Below are 19088 nucleotides of genomic sequence, written 5' to 3'. Positions count from 1 at the left end.
GGCCGAACAACGACGCCATAGGATGAAGGTGAACGTCTCTAATAGTAGAGACCCAAAATGAACCTCACTCTATCACCACCTTTATTTACTTTGTAAATATTAGCTACTAAAAGTAGTTAGAGAACATTATGCAGTGCAATAGCTAGAAGACCCCCACGCTCCATTTGTACACCAAGGAATGTGATAGTAAAATATTCTATTGATGCCAAAGAGAGGTTTCTTAATCTTGCACAATATATATTGGAAAATGATAATATATTTAATTTTTACAAGTATATTCTTTCTCCCTTTTTTTCAGTTTTACTGGTCAATCTATTTTTTTTAATTTTTTCTTCTTTAATTTTATTTAATTAATGACGGCACCGATTTTGATGTTGATTGTCGTCCGTCGGTTGTCTATTTTTAATATTTTTTAATAAGAATAATTATATATTTGTGACATATTCGTTACCTTTATGACACATTTATATTCACATTTGTGACACGTTTTTTTTCTTCTATATTTTGATAGCTTACGATATTTTGTTTTTTTCCGTTTATTTTTTTTATCAGGGTTGGATTTGACATTGTTATGACTGATCATGATGTCGCTTATTTGTTGTCCTGATAATCTTTTCTGCTTTGGACCATCAGATTGATTTGGATATGTGTTTTGCGTTCGTTGATATTTTTCTCACGTCACTCGACTATGATTTGCAATTTGTAGGTGGTCTTCAGTAGCTCCATCATCTTTTGTGATTTGTTTGCCGATGCAAACATATTTGTTCATATCTTTATTTTGTTCGAGCATTGATTAGATTTTTTAATATTTTATTTTATTTTTTTGTCTTTGTGATCTAGGTGACTAGTTTTTGTGTCAATGATTATAAGAAAATGTTCTAATTATAGTTTAGTTTAGTTTACGTTTACGGTTATGCTTGTAAATATTCGTTATAATTTTGGATATTTTTTATTTTTAATAAAACTAGCGGCTTTCTGTAAAAAAAATTATAAGTATATTATGTAATTTATATAAAGTTATTATATCGATGATGATATAATAATAATTAAATTAAGTTCAACCGATAATCATATAAGTTATTAAATATTAAATAAAATAATGCATTTTTGGTTTATAAACAAATAATTAAATTATAGATTAAATAAATTATAAAATTTCAAAAATTATATTTTTAATTAGATCATATTTAAATAACTATATATAATATTACTACTTGGTATATATAGATCCAGTCTCAACCGATCCACAATAAACACCTCAATTTTAACTGATTTAATTCATTAAATTGATAAAATTTGATTTACAGTTAAAGAAATTAACTTATTATGAGTTGTTATTTTTTTGAATTAATATATCAAACTAATTAACCAATTTTAAAAACACTTGATTTAAGTCAATTTCGGTTTTTTCAATGGATTTTATTAGTATCTTATTTTTGCTTAGTTTTTTAAGTCCGGCTGGCGAAAATTCCCTGTTTGGTAGATTCACCCGACAAATTTTTGAGCCTAATCCCATTCCCCCAGAAATCACGCTTCAAAATAGCTCCTCGATCCCTCCCCCGCCATCCAATTAGATTCAAAGCCAGTAAGAACGAGCAACTAAATAAGGTAGAAGTCTCTCCATGGCGATTCTTTATGCGTTGGTAGCTCGAGGCACGGTGGTCCTGGCGGAGTTCAGCGCCGTGACGGGAAACACCGGTGCGGTGGCACGACGGATCCTCGATAAACTTCCGGAAGAGGCCGATTCAAGACTCTGCTTATCGCAGGATCGTTATATCTTCCATATACTGAGATCGGATGGCCTCACTTTCCTCTGTATGGCTAATGATACATTTGGAAGTACGTTTCTTTGACTTTATTTATTTCTGAATTTATATAAATTTTAGCTTTGTTAGGAGTTCAAATTTTTAGGATGACGAATTTGAAGTAGTCGAAGAGATGATTATTTCATTTAGGATTTGAAGACTGTCACTTGAAATGCGTGCTTTATTTTAATTTCTAGTACTTAGATCTGCCTTTGTTGTAGAATTGTGAATATACTTTCCATTTACTTTAGCATTGATTTTCAATTGCTTTGTTGCTATGTTTAGGAGGATGAATTTGGAGATTTCGATATGGTTTTGTTTGCTTTATAAATTATGGGAAGGATATGCTTAGTTTATGTATAAATTAGTTGAGATTCAACATCTTTCTCCTTGCGGGATAGGGTATTTCCCCACTTTCTATGATGTAAAAGAATATCTTTGCCTCATCCTCTTGAGGGTGAGAATACAAGTTTGAACTTTGAGAATCGCACTTGTTGGGTGGGTTTGCCTTAAATTAAAAAACTCTCGGCTTCATAGGATTTATCCAAAGTCCAATATGGTTACGTTGGATTTACACCCAAAAAATGATACAGATGATTATGTTTAGGACTCACTATTAATTATGGTGCTTCAATGCAGGAAGAGTTCCATTTTCGTACTTGGAGGATATTCACATGAGGTTCATGAAAAACTACGGCAAAGTGGCTCATTATGCGCCAGCATATGCAATGAATGATGAGTTCTCACGCGTGTTGCATCAACAAATGGAGTTTTTTTCCAGTAGTCCAAGTGCAGATACTCTCAATCGTGTTAGAGGTGAAGTGAGTGAGGCAAGTATCTTGTATCAGCTGGAACTTCATTTTCTCTTTATCTGTTTGGGGTTTTATTTTCTACTTTCGTTTATGTATATATTTGGATTTGTAAATGTGTATATTGGTTGCAAATCAACTTCCTCTTTTTTGCTAAGTCTAGTATGTTCCTATTTCTGACTATCTACTTCTTAGGCCATAGTTGTCACTTGACAATGTGTATTGTCCTCGATATTCAAACCTATAACCCTGAATATGGAAGTTTTCCTCATAAACAATGTACTAGTGTGATGACTAGTTCGGCCATGGAAAAAACTGCCAATCTATCTTCATCTATCCTGAAAATGTTTCTGCTTGTTATTGTCTGGTATTGCCATCATTGTGTTCATTGTGTCTAAGCAATACAAGTGATCAGTGTGCTCTGAATTTGTGATTGTATTTAATTTTCAGATACGTACAATTATGGTGGAAAACATTGAGAAGATACTTGAGAGAGGTGACAGGATTGAGCTTCTTGTGGACAAAACGGCAACAATGCAAGATGGTGCGTTTCACTTCAAGAAAAGTCTGAACGCCTTCGTCAAGCTCTATGGATGAAAAATGCCAAACTATTGTAAGTACTTCCATTCCATCTTCCTTTTATACTTTACAGAAAATATAGACATATGTACAAATTATGAATTCTCTGTTATCTATAATCATGGAGCAAAAGCATGAATAATGGCTTCCCATGTGAAGTAAGGAACCTATAGTATTGTTTTTGCCACTGATGTTGTTGTATTCTTGCTCAATTGGTTTGATCAAAATGGTCAAGCTTTGAATACTAGAATGTATACTGCGTACAAGTCTCATGGGACAAACCGAGGAAAATGTCACATTTATCTTTGATTATCTTTAAAGGGTTTTCCAAATAATGTCAGTTGAATGATCACGTTTCACCATTTTCGTTGAGTGCTAACACAAAAGACTCGTCTGATTTTCCTTTTAGCTTGCAGTTTATCATCCAAGCATGAGAATAGAAAATCATTCTAACATCTTAACTTAATTACTCGAACCATCTTTATTTTATGTTAGAAATGTAAATGGCTCATATCTTCGGTGCATGTTAAATGCCACTCAAGGAAATTATACGCATTCATGTACAAACAGGGCCATGCTGACGTCCTTGATTGTTCTGTTACTCTACATAATAATTGCTGCTTGCTGCGGAGGCATCACTCTACCATCATGCAGATCCTGAGCACAGAAGTCTTACTCGTTTAAATTTCCAATAATATATGAACCTCGAAGATTATTTATGCAAGTTTGTCCCCAGTAGGCTCATCTGTTTTTCGAGTTCAAGGTTTCGAGGTATATGTGTAAGCATAATGTCTACAGGGCTCAACATTCCAGAAATATCTGTATATTTTACAACTGCCTGGACCTCACCTAGATACTTAATATTGGATGAATGAGTGGCATCACGTTGTTGAAGATCATCTTTGTACTCTGTAAGTGCGTGGATTTAGGATATATTATTTGTTTCTAGGGTTTGAATAACTACCTTTCTACGAACTGTAAAGTTCGTGTGGAAGAATCCTGTGTTTTGAAAGTTGGGGATCAGTCTTTTTCAGTATTTGTTTCCGAGATTGAACCTTGCTTTAGCCCTGATTCTGTTTGGGAGGATTCGTTTGTATCGGAAACGGCAGTTGCTTCACCGTTACCCACGGAGGGGGACTTCGATGGTGTCTCGCCAGTAAAGTCTTCCGAGTTGGCGGTATGTGCTGGAACGTTTTCACGAGTTAATTATGATTCCACTAATATTAAGGAAGTTCAGCTAGAAAATCGAGAGTCTATTGATGGCACACATACTGGGGGCGGTTTGTGTGGTTTAGGTGAGGTATGGGATGTTAAAGCTGTGTCCTCGATAGTCAGTAATGGGGTAGCTGCGTATGGGTCTGATAGCCAGAAGAGTGGCACTTTTATTTCTTTGGAGGTAGTTAGGGGGAGCAAGTGGGGTCTGAGGTGGAACTGTGTGATGTTATCGATGATAATGTGCATGGGCATAAGCTGTCGATTTGTGCTAACCCGACAGTTTGTTATGGGGCATCTACGATTGGCCAGAGGAGTGGATACCTTAATATTTTGGAGGGAGCTAGTGGGATACACGTGGCCTCAGGTTTGGATGTGTGTGATTCTAGAGTCGATAATGTGCATTCGCAAGTTGAGCAGCACACGTTTCTTAATGTTAGTGGTAGGCGTTTGTCTTCTAATAGAAATGGTGGCTTACGTCAGTCTAAGTTTTTATTCAATTCTAAAAGGTTCTCGGAGACCAAGAAGGTGGATTTGGTTAGTGGGGCAGCTGTGCAGGAGCATGTCTATCAAAGTGGTGGTAATTTTCAGGCTTTGGAGAGTGTTAGTGGGGTACACGAGAAAGTGTTGGTTCACAATAAGAGAGGGGCAGAAGAAGACAGTAGGAAAAGGTGTGAGCCTGCACGTGCTTCTGAGGAATATACTTTTCATTCCCCCATGTTGGATGGACGTGTTTCTATGTTGGATGGGCGTCAGAAACAAAGAGTTGTGGAGGAGAGGAATGCAATTTTTAGTTCGCTAAGAAATTTAAGTGAAATTTGCGGCTCAAAAAAGGTAGCCTCGTTAAAGTCGAAGCATGAGTCCTCTGAGGAAGGTTAAGGCAGTGGATGTTTTGGAACTTTCAGGTGATTCTTTTCTTTTTATCTGTATGAAGTTGGTAATTCGGATGGTTTCTGTCGACAAGTCGAGCAAGAAGAGGCGTTAAGGCGGAAGCTGATTCTTGTTCTCTGTTCGTGTGGAAGTTCATGATTTTGTTTTTGATTTTGTCTTTTATGGAGATGCTGTTTCTGGTTATCTGTTCGTGCGGAAGTTCAGGATTTTGTTTTTGATTTTATCTTTTATGGATTGAGTCAGCTATGATATTCGACTTATGGTTTGTTTTTGTGTTGGTTTTCGGGCTATGTTCAGGTGCTAAGGATGGTCAGTCATTTTTGTGACTGTTGTTGTAGCTTAGAAGGTTTTAGCTGTGTTAGTGTTGTCGTGTAGGGTTTTTTCGGTTGTTTTTGGTTGTTTGCTTATGTTGGGGGTGGCGACCTGGTTGTATTCTTATGTTTCTTATGGTTAATGAAATCTTAAGGCACTCTTTTTCTCCTTCTGCTGATTAAGGAGCTTTTTTACAAGATCCTTTAATCAATAAGGAGGTTTTTAATGAGGCCTATAATTCCTATAAAAAAAATAACTACTTTTCGTCTTTACTTTTTCCTTTGTGCTGCATTCGACAATCTTGAGTCTGTACTTAAGGGCGAGCACACATTGTTATAAACCAACTTAATCAACATCTTCGATTTTGTTGATTTCAGTTAGTACGACAGTCGATTATGTGATGGGTAATTAGGTCACGAACCGATTGGTTTAAGTCACATTAATAGATATACTATTTATTTTAAGATTTTAAGATTCAAGGGGTCATTTTAATTGCATAACTTGTATACTTGAACTCATTTACAATTCCTATAAAAAAAAATAACTACTTTTCGTCTTTACTTTTCCTTTGTGCTGCATTCGACAATCTTGAGTCTGTACTTAAGGGCGAGCACACATTGTTATAAACCAACTTTATCAACATCTTCGATTTTGTTGATTTCAGTTAGTACGACAGTCGATTATGTGATGGGTAATTCGGTCACAAACCGATTAGTTTAAGTCACATTAATGGATATACTATTTATTTTAAGATTTTAAGATTCAAGGGGTCATTTTAATTGCATAACTTGTATACTTGAACTCATTTACAATTCCTATAAAAAAAATAACTACTTTTCGTCTTTACTTTTTCTTTTGTGCTGCATTCGACAATCTTGAGTTTGTACTTAAGGGCGAGCACACATTGTTATAAACCAACTTAATCAACATCTTCGATTTTGTTGATTTCAGTTAGTACGGCAGTCGATTATGTGATGGGTAATTCGGTCACAAACCGATTGGTTTAAGTCACATTAATGGATATACTATTTATTTTAAGATTTTAAGATTCAAGGGGTCATTTTAATTGCATAACTTGTATACTTGAACTCATTTAATTGTATTAATTTCACTTTTTAATTGATGTTAATTTTAATGTTGTTGTTATGATAGTTAATAATGCTAATATCGGTATTAATGTGAAAGTTTATATATGAATAATGTTGTGACAAAAAGTTTAATTGATATTTTGGTTGAGTTAGATCGAACGTGTTGAAGACGGAAAACATTAACGAAAAAATTAATAGATTGTATAATGGGTTATAAACTTATATTTGCCATGTTATTCCGGTTATGTATTTGTTTGTATGATCCCTTGGAACCAATAAGAAAGCAAACAACTACTCCCATCTTCCTCTAACTGAGGTCCTTAATTTTCGCATGAAGTTGATAGAAATGGTGCAAGTTAACATCAGTGGGGGTAACAACTCCAATGTACGAACTAAAATCATTGCACCAAATCTCCTTGTTAAGTGAACCACTAAATAAAAAAAATCATCTTACTAAAGATTCGAATAAGAGCATGGGTGTTCGACTTGATCCCTATATAAGCAATACATCGTACCAACGATATTCACATCAAATCTTTAAACAAAACAAGACATCTTTCTCATTGTTCTTATTGCTCAACAATCTCTCTCTCTCTGATGGAGGCCAGTTCAACATCAATCAACATCCCGGAGACGAAGTCCAAGTCCAAAGGAAAAGCCCCATTGTCGACCACTTCGAAAGCTGTCGCTCCGAGACGGGGAGTGAAAAAAGGGATTGCTTTCGGTGACTTCATTCTACGGCTCTGTGCCATGGCAGCCACCATGGGTGCCGCCATAACGGTGGGGATTGCCGATCAGACTCTCCCTTTTTTCACTCAGTTCTTACAGTTCCAAGCTCAATACGATGATCTTCCAACTTTGGTGTATCTCCCTTTTTTACCTCACATGATCGTCTTTGAAAGTCATATTTTTCATGTCTGATATATACTAATGGAATTAATTTTACAGGTTTTTAGTGATAGCAAATTCCATAGTTGCCGGTTATCTTCTCCTTTCGTTGCCGTTCTCCATAATCTGCATCATTCGTCCACTTGCAACAACGCCGAGGCTGCTCCTTGTGATCTTTGACGCTGTAAAATCAACACACTCTATATCTCTTTCTCACGCTAATTGCATAATCGTTCATATTTGAAATTGTATGATTTGTGCAGGCCGATGGCGGGTTTAACTATATCAGCGGCTTCAGCTTCAGTGTCGATTATTTACTAGGCTCATAACGGGAACTCAAACACCAATTGGCTACCTTTCTGTCAACAGTCTTGTTTATACTCATCCTTTCAGCTTTTGCTCTTAAAAGAACCTGACAAAAATCACGCACCCTCTCTCCCTCTACGTCTATATATATACATATATTTATTCCTTGATGTCTCGATTCTGTGACCCATATATTTCGCAGGATTTCTCTAGAGATTAATGTGTCAATAACTGTGTTGGCATGAATGATTTCATTTGCCTTCGTGCGTAACTTTATATTCATATCAACTTCTATAGTAATATGTTGCGTCATTTTCACCACTAACTATTTTATATAAATAATATATTTGTGAACATATTACTAATAATTATGTTTGATTTAATGGTTAAATGATTTAATGCAGTCTGTTTGCGCTGAAGAGGGCGTAGATCCGACGGATAACGGTAGTGAGATCTGGTTCCCCTTTGCTCCCTCTCCATAGGCGACGGAGATGGAGAAGCTTTGTCATGGTTCACAGCTGCCAAATCCATATCTATTTCTTTAACGTTTTCGAGTTAAGCCCTAGGTTCAATAAATAGTACATAAAGTAGGCAGCGTATATTTTCTTGATGCTAAAGCTTTTTCAGCGTAAAGTCATGAAAACGTTGATTGAAAATATTAGTCAAAGAGTCACGTTGACTTTTTTTATGTCATAAATAATCATAGTAAGTATAAAAATAATTTGAATGTCACATTTGTATTTTTTTCTTAAAGTTCAAAGGCTCAACATACATGTTTTTCCAAAAAAAATATAATTTTCATCAAATAAGATGAGGCTATTAATGATTAAATTTATTAAATTAATTTAAATTAAAATGAAGATCAATTTAACATATTTTAAGTATAAAAAATTTATTGAATTAAGAAAAATTTAATAGAATACATAACTTTAAAGAACTAAAGCTATTAATATATTATTTTACATCACTTTTTCATTAAAAGTTTAAAAATTGAATCATTAAATATAATTTTGTCAAAAAATAATTAAATGATAAAAATAAATAAAATATCAAATAGATAATACAAAAGGCAAAACTTTCGAGATAATGTTCTGAAAGAAATTAATTCACGAGCTAATGCACTCCCAAGATTAATTACTCAAATAGGGTGAAATCCACAGTGTTGACCCTAGGTCGCCATGCACTCCGGGCGACCTACCCTTGCTCAAACAGAGAGAATGAACGTGTTGCATGGCACATGCACGTCCCAACACATAGGTCGACATGCCCTCCGGGCGACCTTGTAAGTCGCCATGCCCCCGGGCGACCTTGTTGGTCGCCATGCACTCAGGGCGACCTACCCTCGCTCAGCTTCCCTCGGATTCCCTCGCATAGCTCGCTCGGTTGCCCTCGCATAGCTCGTTCGGATGGCCTCGGATGCCCAGCGTGTTGGGACGTGCATGGCACATACAATCTCTTGTAGCTCGCCGGGAAGACATGGCGACCTAGTAGGTCGCCCGAAAGGCATGGCGACCTACGGTCAACACTGTGGATTTCACCTTATTTGAGCAATTAATCTTGGGAGTGCTTTATCTCGTGAATTAATTTTTTCCAGAATATTATCCGAAAAGTTTTGACTATACAAAACCATTTAAAAGAAATAAAATAAAAACACAAGGACGAAAATCGTGAAATTCTGTAATTTCCCACCCTAAAGCCCTAGCCCCTTCCGTTTGTATATAAAAGACAAAGCTTCAAGGTTTGCTCGTATTCTTCGTCGTTTGAAAGCCCACTCCTCCACTCTTCACATCTTCTGCCATCTTCGAACCATGGTAAGCAAATCCGTTAGATTATTTAATATTTTAGATGTATTTTTTTGGAATTTATTTGATATATTCGAAACTATTTGAATAAGATCTGGACAAACATTTTGATGCATTTGAACTTGCTTAGAAATATCTGTTTTGCTTCCGAGAAAACGAGCGAGCAGGCGGGAGAACTGTGGCTTTTTTATGTCAATTTTTAGCTTATCGCGATCAGTTTGATATCCGGGAAAAAAGAACGAAAAAGGGAGGAGCTAGTGGATATTTCATTCTTTGTCGTGATGGCTTTTATTTTAATCGAAACAAACACTTGATTTCGCTGTTAATTGTTGTTTGCAAGTTTATTATTTTGCATTTCATATATGATATTGTGTGTATCATGGTCCTATTTAGTATGAGAATTATAATGCCTAAATGTTGACTTGACAATTCGTGTATGTATGTATGTGTATTCTATTTAAGATATTTTATATTTGTATAAATCTTAATTTGTAAATAATTCTTATTAAGTAGATTTTGGAACATTCATATATATATATATATAGTAAACTCTCGCCTGCTTCTTTATACGGATATTGTGGATTTACTTCTATTTATACTTCACATAAATTCTTCATTTTGATGATTTTATAGTCGAGGAGAAAGGTTAGGGAGCCAAAGGAAGAGACTTCGACCCTTGGACCTGCTATAAGAGAAGGAGAGCAAGTTTTCGGTGTTTCTCACATTTTTGCATCGTTTAATGACACTTTCATTGTAAGTTATAAGGTCTTTCATTCTGTAGAAGTGAATTCTTTTACTTAGTAGCATGCATTGCTTGCTATTTTGATGTCATCTTTTTAGCAATGCTTTTAATTGGTTTCTTTTTCTTTTGGTATTATGACAATGCCAGCATGTGACTGATTTGTCGGGAAGAGAAACAATGGTTCGTATTACAGGTATCATTTAGTTGCCAATTTTATCTTCTTTCTTTTGTTTCTTTGTGTTCGTACTTGCAGTAATGTTTGAAAATGGGTGGGGAGTGGCAACAATGGTCCCCTCCTAATAAAGCTAGGTGATAATTGGAAGTGTTTATAAAGTATGCGTCTAGCATGTCTATGTTTGTTTTTCAACCTTTTCTATATATTCAGAGGCTACTCGTATCCATCCACGTGATAGGCATAGCTTTTGGATTTGTGTTTTTCAAGGGAAATGAATGGTGGGAATAACATGGCCTAACACTTTGATTTTTCTTTTCCCTAATGATTAAGTTTGGAAGTTCTTGAAAAAATCTAGGAGGTATGAAGGTGAAAGCTGACAGGGATGAATCTTCACCTTATGCGGCTATGCTTGCAGCACAAGATGTTTCCCAGAGATGCAAGGTCTTATATAGAAGATACAGTAGTACGCTACTTCTGTATTTATGTTGATGAATTTCAAACTTCCATGCTGAGCAGGAACTTGGAATCACAGCACTTCACATCAAGTTACGTGCTACAGGAGGGAACAAAACCAAGAACTCCTGGTGCTCAGTCCGCTCTCAGGGCACTTGCTCGATCTGGAATGAAAATCGGCCGTATTGGTAAGGCCTTTTCTTATAAACAACTACTTGAAAGTACTTTAAAATGCTGAAAAACAGCCATGCTTGGCACATTATTGTCAAAGCCTTTCACTGTTATTCTATTTTCTCCGAGGATGTTACTCCGATCCCCATCGGTAGAAGAGGAAGAAGGCTGTAAACTCTGGCACATTCTATTCTAGCAATCTTTTGATGGTATTGCATTTGGTTACTTGGTGATGACTGCTCTTTATGAGTCCTTTTCGTAGTTTTAACCGACCTGGAATATTACATTTGAGTTACGGTAAGAAATGAAGGATGAATCTACAATCACAATTTTCATGTTGATGGTAATTTTTTATCATTTAAGAATTGATATTTATTCCATCATAAATTGAACATTTTCGTATTCAGCTCCTTTAAGAAATTAGTGTATTTTTAGTCTAAAGTATTTACAAAATTTAACTCTCGCCCTTCAAAATATTAATAATTTATCTCGGCTCCTCTTATTAGATGTAGCTCTTATAAAACATAAGATATGATAGTTAAATTACCAAAAATATAAATCATAAAAAAAAAAAAAAACATATAATTAATATAATTTCCCACTAATGGTGAATCTCTTTCTATCAATAACAGTCATAATAATATCGGAACGTGATCTGCCGAGTATCATCTCTTACTTTGACAATGACTGGCACCAGAGAGTGGACATGAATCACGAATGGAAAACGCTTTAGACATATATATATATATATAACAAATATCAGGTAAACTACTTTTTAAATGGACTGTTTGTATTTTGGTCATAAATTTTAAAACTTATAATATAGTTATTAAACTTTTAATTGTTTTAATGGTGATTATTGTCGTCGGTCATTAAAAAACATTAAAAAATATTAATTTGATACTTAAAGTCATTTAAAAATAAATTTTTTGATAGATTTTTCGTTTAACGACGACAATTAGAATAATGTCATACCATAACGACTTTGACAAAAGGGATCAATTAGTAAGAAATTTATAGTTTATTGAGGAAGAAGATAACTCTAATGCACCATATCAATATATTTATTAATGATGGTTGACCATAGTGACAATGATAAAAGCGAATTAAAAATTTAGTGGCCTTGCTACAAGTTTGAAAAGTTTGGTAACCGATACAAGTGCCTTAAAAATTTAATGATCAGTTTACCCCAAGTATTATTCTCCATAATATTATACGAATTAAAACATCGAACCGACTTAGATTTTGATGAAACGGATAAGCCCGAGAGCAATATACCCGAAGCTAAAATCCAGAACCTTTCACTTTCGGAGGCAGATTGATGATGGAAACAAGCTCGAAATCTAAAGCGATCACTTCCAAGTACCCGCAATTGTTGATCTTTTCGCTGCTCTCTCTTCAGCCTTCTCTTGTTCTTGCAGTTCCTCAAAATCCCATTGTTGTTTAAGGTACTGCTCTCTTTGCTCTTCCTTTTTCGATTGGCCAACTCTTCGATTTTCTGCTGATGATTCAATGGAAACTTTCTGTTGAAGATTTTCATTTAACTTATTGATTTTATATGTTTATATTTCGCACAATCTTATATTAAAAAAAAAATTTATATTTTAATAAAATCTGAGTAAATATAATGCTAATTATTCAGGTATTGGAAGCAATATTGGTATAGAACCGAACGTGTCGAGTAAATTGTCACTGTCAGTTAATCTAGTAGGCAAACATGAAATCAAAGCTGTACAAAGGAGTGGAAGCGGAGGAGGAGAATACGGTGGTACAGGTGATGCTGGTGGTGGAAAGACAAAGTTATCCAATAAACGGGGCGGAGCACTGATACCTGTGTATTCGGCCGGTGCTAACCGTCATCGTCAACAGACTCAACACCACCGTGTATCTAGCAGCGATACCATTAATTGCATTGGCTCCGGTTATTTGGTTCTAATCCTCTTGATCACCTCTTTCTTATTCGTATATTATATGTAGCTTTGCATGCATACATATGAATAATGAATATATGTACATATAAATGTATATAATGGAACTCCGTTTTTCGTTTTTATTTGATGCTTATGTCCATAATTAGACAGCTCCATACTTGATTCGTTCTTGTCATTTTTTAATCCCCAAAAGGCCCTTTGGAATCCAAAATATAATTAATAATCCGAACTTTCTGCATAAAGTAGGATAAGGTTATCTTCGTAGTTTTGAACTGAAAAGATGGACAAAAGGGTAAAATGGAACTGGACCTCCTCCCACTCTTTCCGGAACTGCTTTAGTGTTATCCAGATAACATTCACCATGTCTTTGACACAATGGCAATGTTGATGTCTCATGTTTTTCTCCCATTTTATGTAGATTTTGTTCAGATTTTTCTGCTTTAGCTTCAGCTCTATTTTAATTCGTTTCTACTGTAATGTTTACTTGTATTTATGAATGACTTTGAATGTGTTTTATCACATATAATTGTAATTATGATTTCAATTCTTAAATTTATTGTTTATGTTTTTTTTATTTCTACATATACTTGTATCTAAAAAAGGGTACTATTTTAAAAAAAAGTGCAGGGCGTTTGAAATAAATAAATAAATAAAAAGTAAAAAAGGCACTCGAGGCACTTGAATTTTTCAACAACAAAAAAATCTTAACGTGACCTCGTCCTATTTTTTTGGATTAATGTGGCCCTTCGACTTGAAAAAGGAAGCTAATGTAATCATTTGAATAACATTTTTAGTCATTGACAAACGGAGCCATTAATTCATGCTATTATAAGTTGGGTAAATTACATAATTCATCATTTAATCATTTTCTTCTCTTTTGTTTTGGTCACTAAACTCTAAAAATTTTCTATCTCGGAAACTTTAGAGACCTCAGGGACTAAGCCTGTAGTTAACCCATTTTATTTTAAGGGTAAACTACACTTCTGGACACTTTTGTTTCAAGGATAAATTACTATTTGTCAATTCCATCAGAAATCAACAAATATCTTTTTTCCCATGAATATTAGCCGTGAGAAATTCCATGGAAATAATAATACATTAGTAGACAGAAAATCTGTAAGTAATCAACGAGATTAGATTACAGTTTACTTAGAGTTTTGAACTATTGGGAAAACTCATCATCAACTTAATAAACAACAACATTGTGATTCGAGGTTGAAGAAATCAACCCAACGCTTGCTTTCGACCCAACCTATGAGGATGAGATGGGTTCCGAGGACTGAAACGAAGGAGAATGGGGCTATGGCAGCCGGATCAGCTCCGGCTTCGAACCATGGAATGCCACTCCAGGCTTGGCCGATGAAGATTCCGAGGAGTGCAGCCATGGCCCAACGTTCGTGGATCAGCTCAGCTTCTCGATACCATTTGAGGAATGTTGGGTCCATGCCGAGACTAAGCGGGTCGAATCCGTAGTCTCCGGGGATCCTGGAAAAAAAGAAGAGAAACTTTAGTTTAGTTAAGCAAGCGAACAAGAAATACAAAATAATAAAAAAAAAGAACATACGATCCTATTGGGATTTTCGAAGCTCAATTTGAACAACCGAAAATTGCTCAAGGGGTGAATTGACAAAAATTTATTTAGGGAGTAAGGAGAATAAAAGATAGAAAAATTGACATAACGATTTATAGTGATTCGACTTCTCAACTAAGTCTATTTCCACTACCTTAGCTCCTCGCTAAGGATTTTCCAACAAGTTCAGTAATTTGTTCTTTCTATTTCAATTACAAAAGATAACATTTACAATACTACCTAACTTTTTAAAGGCTCGACTATAACCAAAACCCCTTTACAAGGAAAAGATATAAACAAATAAAACATCTAAAAGGTAAGGTATTTACAAAGAATTAAAGCTAACAAGAATAAAATATTTACAAGATAATAGAAATAGAGAGTGAAAAGCTCTTCTCTTGTGTTTGAATGCTTGAATATGTGTTCTAACCCTTCTTCAAGTGCTTTGAACTTGTATTTATATGTTGGAATGAGTTTGTGATCGTTTCTAACCGTTAAGAGTGATTTGGAGCCGTTGAGGATGTTTTCATTGCAAAATAAAACTGCTCAGTACAGAAGGTATCAGTACTCCTATAGGGAGTATCAGTACTACCTTTTTTATTTTTAAATAAAACTACCCATTACTAGTTGTTGGGACTGACGGTATCGATACTACTATGTAAAGTAGTATAGGTACCCCTTTGGGTATCGGTATCATTTTTGCATTCTGAAATTTGACCAATGCTAGTAGTATCAATACTACCTTGAGAGTATCGATACTTTCTCTTACCTATGGTATCGGTACCACATGAACAATATCAATATTGTTCATATAGTACCGATATTGTTACAGTATCAGTACTACGTATGTTGAAAATCAATTTTGTGCTCAAATTCACTTTTAATAGATTTTGAATTATTTTTTGAAAATTTTAAATAAATTTAATTTAAGTAAAAAAAATATTTTGGCTTAAATTGTTATATCAAAATATTATAAAAAGTGATTCAATAATCTCTCACTTTTTTGATATAACAAACCATTTTCAAAATTATTTTTGGCAAAACTCCCCCTTAATAAAATATTTAATGAAAAAATATCAATTATTGGAAAATGTTCATCTCCCATTTTTCATTGAGAAATTGGATTTTTCAAACTCATATTTTCCCCCTTTTTGTTATAAAAAAATCAACTTTAAAGTTCAAAAATAATATTGGAGAGTAAGTGGTAAATTTGATATTAAAAATATTTAAAAAAATCAAAGCTTTCCCCTAAAAAAAATGCATTCCAAACAGAATTTGACTTTAAAGAGCATGCCATTAAAAGAAATTAAATTCAACAAAGATGAATAAACATGTTAGTAGCACATGGAATTCAATATATCCAAGTCTAATATACTTTATGCAATACAATTGTTGAAATTAAGTGCATATGCATAAAGTTATCCAAAAAATGTTATGCATTAAAAAGATTTTGATATCAATTGTTAGAGAGATATCATTTACATTTTAAATCAATTTTGATCAAAATTCATTATGATGAACTAAAAATTATGAAAAATCATTAAAACTTTAAAGTGTTCATCATAACATATTTTCAACATACATGAGATAGAAAACATGAAATCATTTAAAATCAAAACTCATGCATGCATAAATCTAAATGAATAACCAATTAATCAAAAACAAAAGCTTTAAGCTTAGAGGTTACATATTCCTTTTCAAGTGTGGCTAGAGCATTTGAATATCTTCATTTTCATCACAATTGCTCCCACACACATACAAGAGACATTTAAGTAGATTTTGGTATCCAAATTGCTTTGGATCCTTGAACGTTAGTTTCAATGCCCCTTGTTCCTTTTGGAACCCATTCTTGTCTAATTTTAAAAGATTTTCATTTCTTCAAAGGACAAATATGTTTATTGTGACCATGATAATGACAATGTGAGCATTTTCTCATTATTAAACTAGATGAATTATTTAAAATGATTTCTTTTTCTTTTGTTAAGCATTCAAGCTTAACTTTTAAATCAATTTTTTTATTCTTCAAAACTTTCAATTTTTATTTTTTGAAAGCTCTAAATCATTTTTCAAAATTTCATTTTGATTTTCAAAATCCATTTTAACTTTCAAAAGAAAATCATTTTCAACTTTAAATTTAGAAATCAATTTCTTGTATTTTAGAGTTCATGGTCTCAAACTTCGAAAATAATTCATTGTATGCATCTTGTAACTCATTAAAAGAATAAAAATTTGATTCATTTGAGTTAGAATATACCTTAGGCTCTTCGTGAACCATTAAAGACACCATCTTTGTTGGTTCTTCTTTCTTGTCTCCATGGATTTCCTCGAGCTTATTCCAAAGCTCATTGGCATTCGAACAAGAAGAAACTCCTTCATAGATATCAGGACCAAATGCACAAAACAACATGTGCATAACCTTTTTCATTTTGTTGAGCTTTCATCCGTTCTTGGGCACTCCAGTCCTTCTTCTTCTTTGGAGAAGAGTAGATGTTCCCGATCATCTTCCATGCATCAAGATCATTGAATTGGATGAATAACTTCATTAATTCTTCCAATAACGGTAGTTGGCTCCATTGAAATGTGGAAGTTTGTTGATCGGTTGAGAGTCTTCCATGTAGAATGAGCCGGAGGTAGAAATTATCTTCTCGGTTGCTTTGAGACTTGATAGAGCTTCTTCAAGGATCGTCTCAAGTTGTTAAACCTTCTAATGAGTCAAATTCTAATACCAATTGTTGCGATTTTCAAAGCTCAATTTGGACAACCGAAAATTGCACAAGGGGGTGAATTGACAAAAAATTGTTTAGGGAGTAAGGAGAATAAAAGACAGAAAAATTGGCACAATGATTTATAGTGGTTCGACTTCTCAACTAAGTCTACCTCCACTACCTTAGCTCCTCACTAAGGATTTTCCAACAAATTCACTAATTTGTTCTTTCTTTTTCAAGGACAAAGAGATAACCTTTACAAGACTCCCTAGCTTTTCAAAGGCTCACCTATAACCAAAACTCCTTTACAAGAAAAATATTTAAACAAATAAAACCTTTAAAAGGTAGGGTGTTTACAAAGAATTAAAGCTCACAAGAACAAAATATTTACAAGAGAATAGAAATAAAGAGTGAAAAACTCTTCTCTTGTGTTTGAATGCTTGGATAGATGTTCTAATCATTTTTCAAGTGCCTTGAACTTGTATTTATATGTTGGAATGAGTTTGTGGTCGTTTATATCCGTTGGGAGTGATTTGGAGCCGTTGGAGATGTTTTCTCTGCAAAATAAAACTGCCAATACAGAGGGTATCGATACTCTTATAGGGAGTATCAGTACTACCTTTGTTATTTTTAAATAAAACTAGCGGTTACTAGTCGTTGGGCCTGACAGTATCAATACTAAGCCTATGATATCGATACTACTATGAAAAGTAGTATCGGTACCCCTTTGGGTATCAGTACCATTTTTGCATTCTGTAATTTGAGCAATGCTAGTAGTATCGATACTATCTTGAGAGTATTTATACTTCTCTTACTAGGGTATCGGTACCATATGAATAGTATCAGTATTGTTCATATAATATCGATACTGTAAAAACAGTATCGGTACTACGTACGTGGAAAATCAATTTTGTGCTCAAATTCATTTTTAATGGACTTTGAATTATTTTTGAAAACTTTGAAAACTTTGAAAAAATTCAAATCAAGTTCAAAAATATTTTGTTTTAAATTGTTATATCAAAATATTATAAAAAGTGGTTCAACAGATCTATTGAGTCATTCGGAATCAATGAAGTTGCCACCACCTTTGACGGCGGGGATCCAAGACTTTTTAGGTGCAGCGACGACCGCCACAACGACAAACTTCCTAGCTCCACCGGTAGGAGAGGGGAAGACTTTAGCACCCAAAAGAGCTTGGCTCTTCTTTCCTCCATAAAGAAACGATGAGCATTACCCATTTAGAATAGCACCAAATGTAGCAACCATTGTTTTTTGTGATTTTCTCTCTCAAGAAACTAGTAGAGAGAATTTGTAGCAGATGAGATCAAAAGGAAGGATTTGTAGAGAGACAAGTAGGATAGAAGAAATCTAGAGTTTAGTAGCCAAATAGAAGAAAAGAAAATAGTTGAATGATAAATAGTATAAGTTATTGATTTATAATAACAGGAGTTAACGAAACGTTGATCAACTATAGAAAATACTAGTCAAAAAACCCAAAAACAGAATAAAGGTGACATTAATATTTTTTAAAAAATTCAGAGATATGTGTCTTTTTATCAATAATAATAAAAAAAACTAACTAAAATCATTTAACAATAAAAATATATGCATCAAATTCATTTCATTCGTTCATGGTTTTGCCTAAAAAG

The 19088-nt window shown here is 34.1% G+C and overlaps 4 pseudogenes; all 4 read left to right on the top strand.

Annotated features, from left to right (window-relative positions):
* The first annotated feature begins 1460 nt into the window (after positions 1–1460).
* On the top strand, positions 1461–4074 carry LOC120209100 (annotated as a pseudogene).
* Positions 4075–7293: 3219 nt separating this feature from the next.
* LOC120209063 lies at positions 7294–12129 on the top strand (annotated as a pseudogene).
* LOC120209088 lies at positions 9667–11572 on the top strand (annotated as a pseudogene).
* Positions 12130–14371: 2242 nt separating the features above from the next.
* Positions 14372–18699, top strand: LOC120209093 (annotated as a pseudogene).
* The last annotated feature ends 389 nt before the right edge of the window (positions 18700–19088 follow it).

Source organism: Hibiscus syriacus, unplaced genomic scaffold (assembly GCF_006381635.1).
Source record: "Hibiscus syriacus cultivar Baekdansim isolate YM2019G1 unplaced genomic scaffold, ASM638163v2 tig00018093_pilon, whole genome shotgun sequence".
NCBI classification, from domain to species: Eukaryota; Viridiplantae; Streptophyta; class Magnoliopsida; order Malvales; family Malvaceae; genus Hibiscus; species Hibiscus syriacus.
Note: the sequence above shows the minus strand (reverse complement) of the source record. Positions and strands in the feature narration are given on the sequence as shown.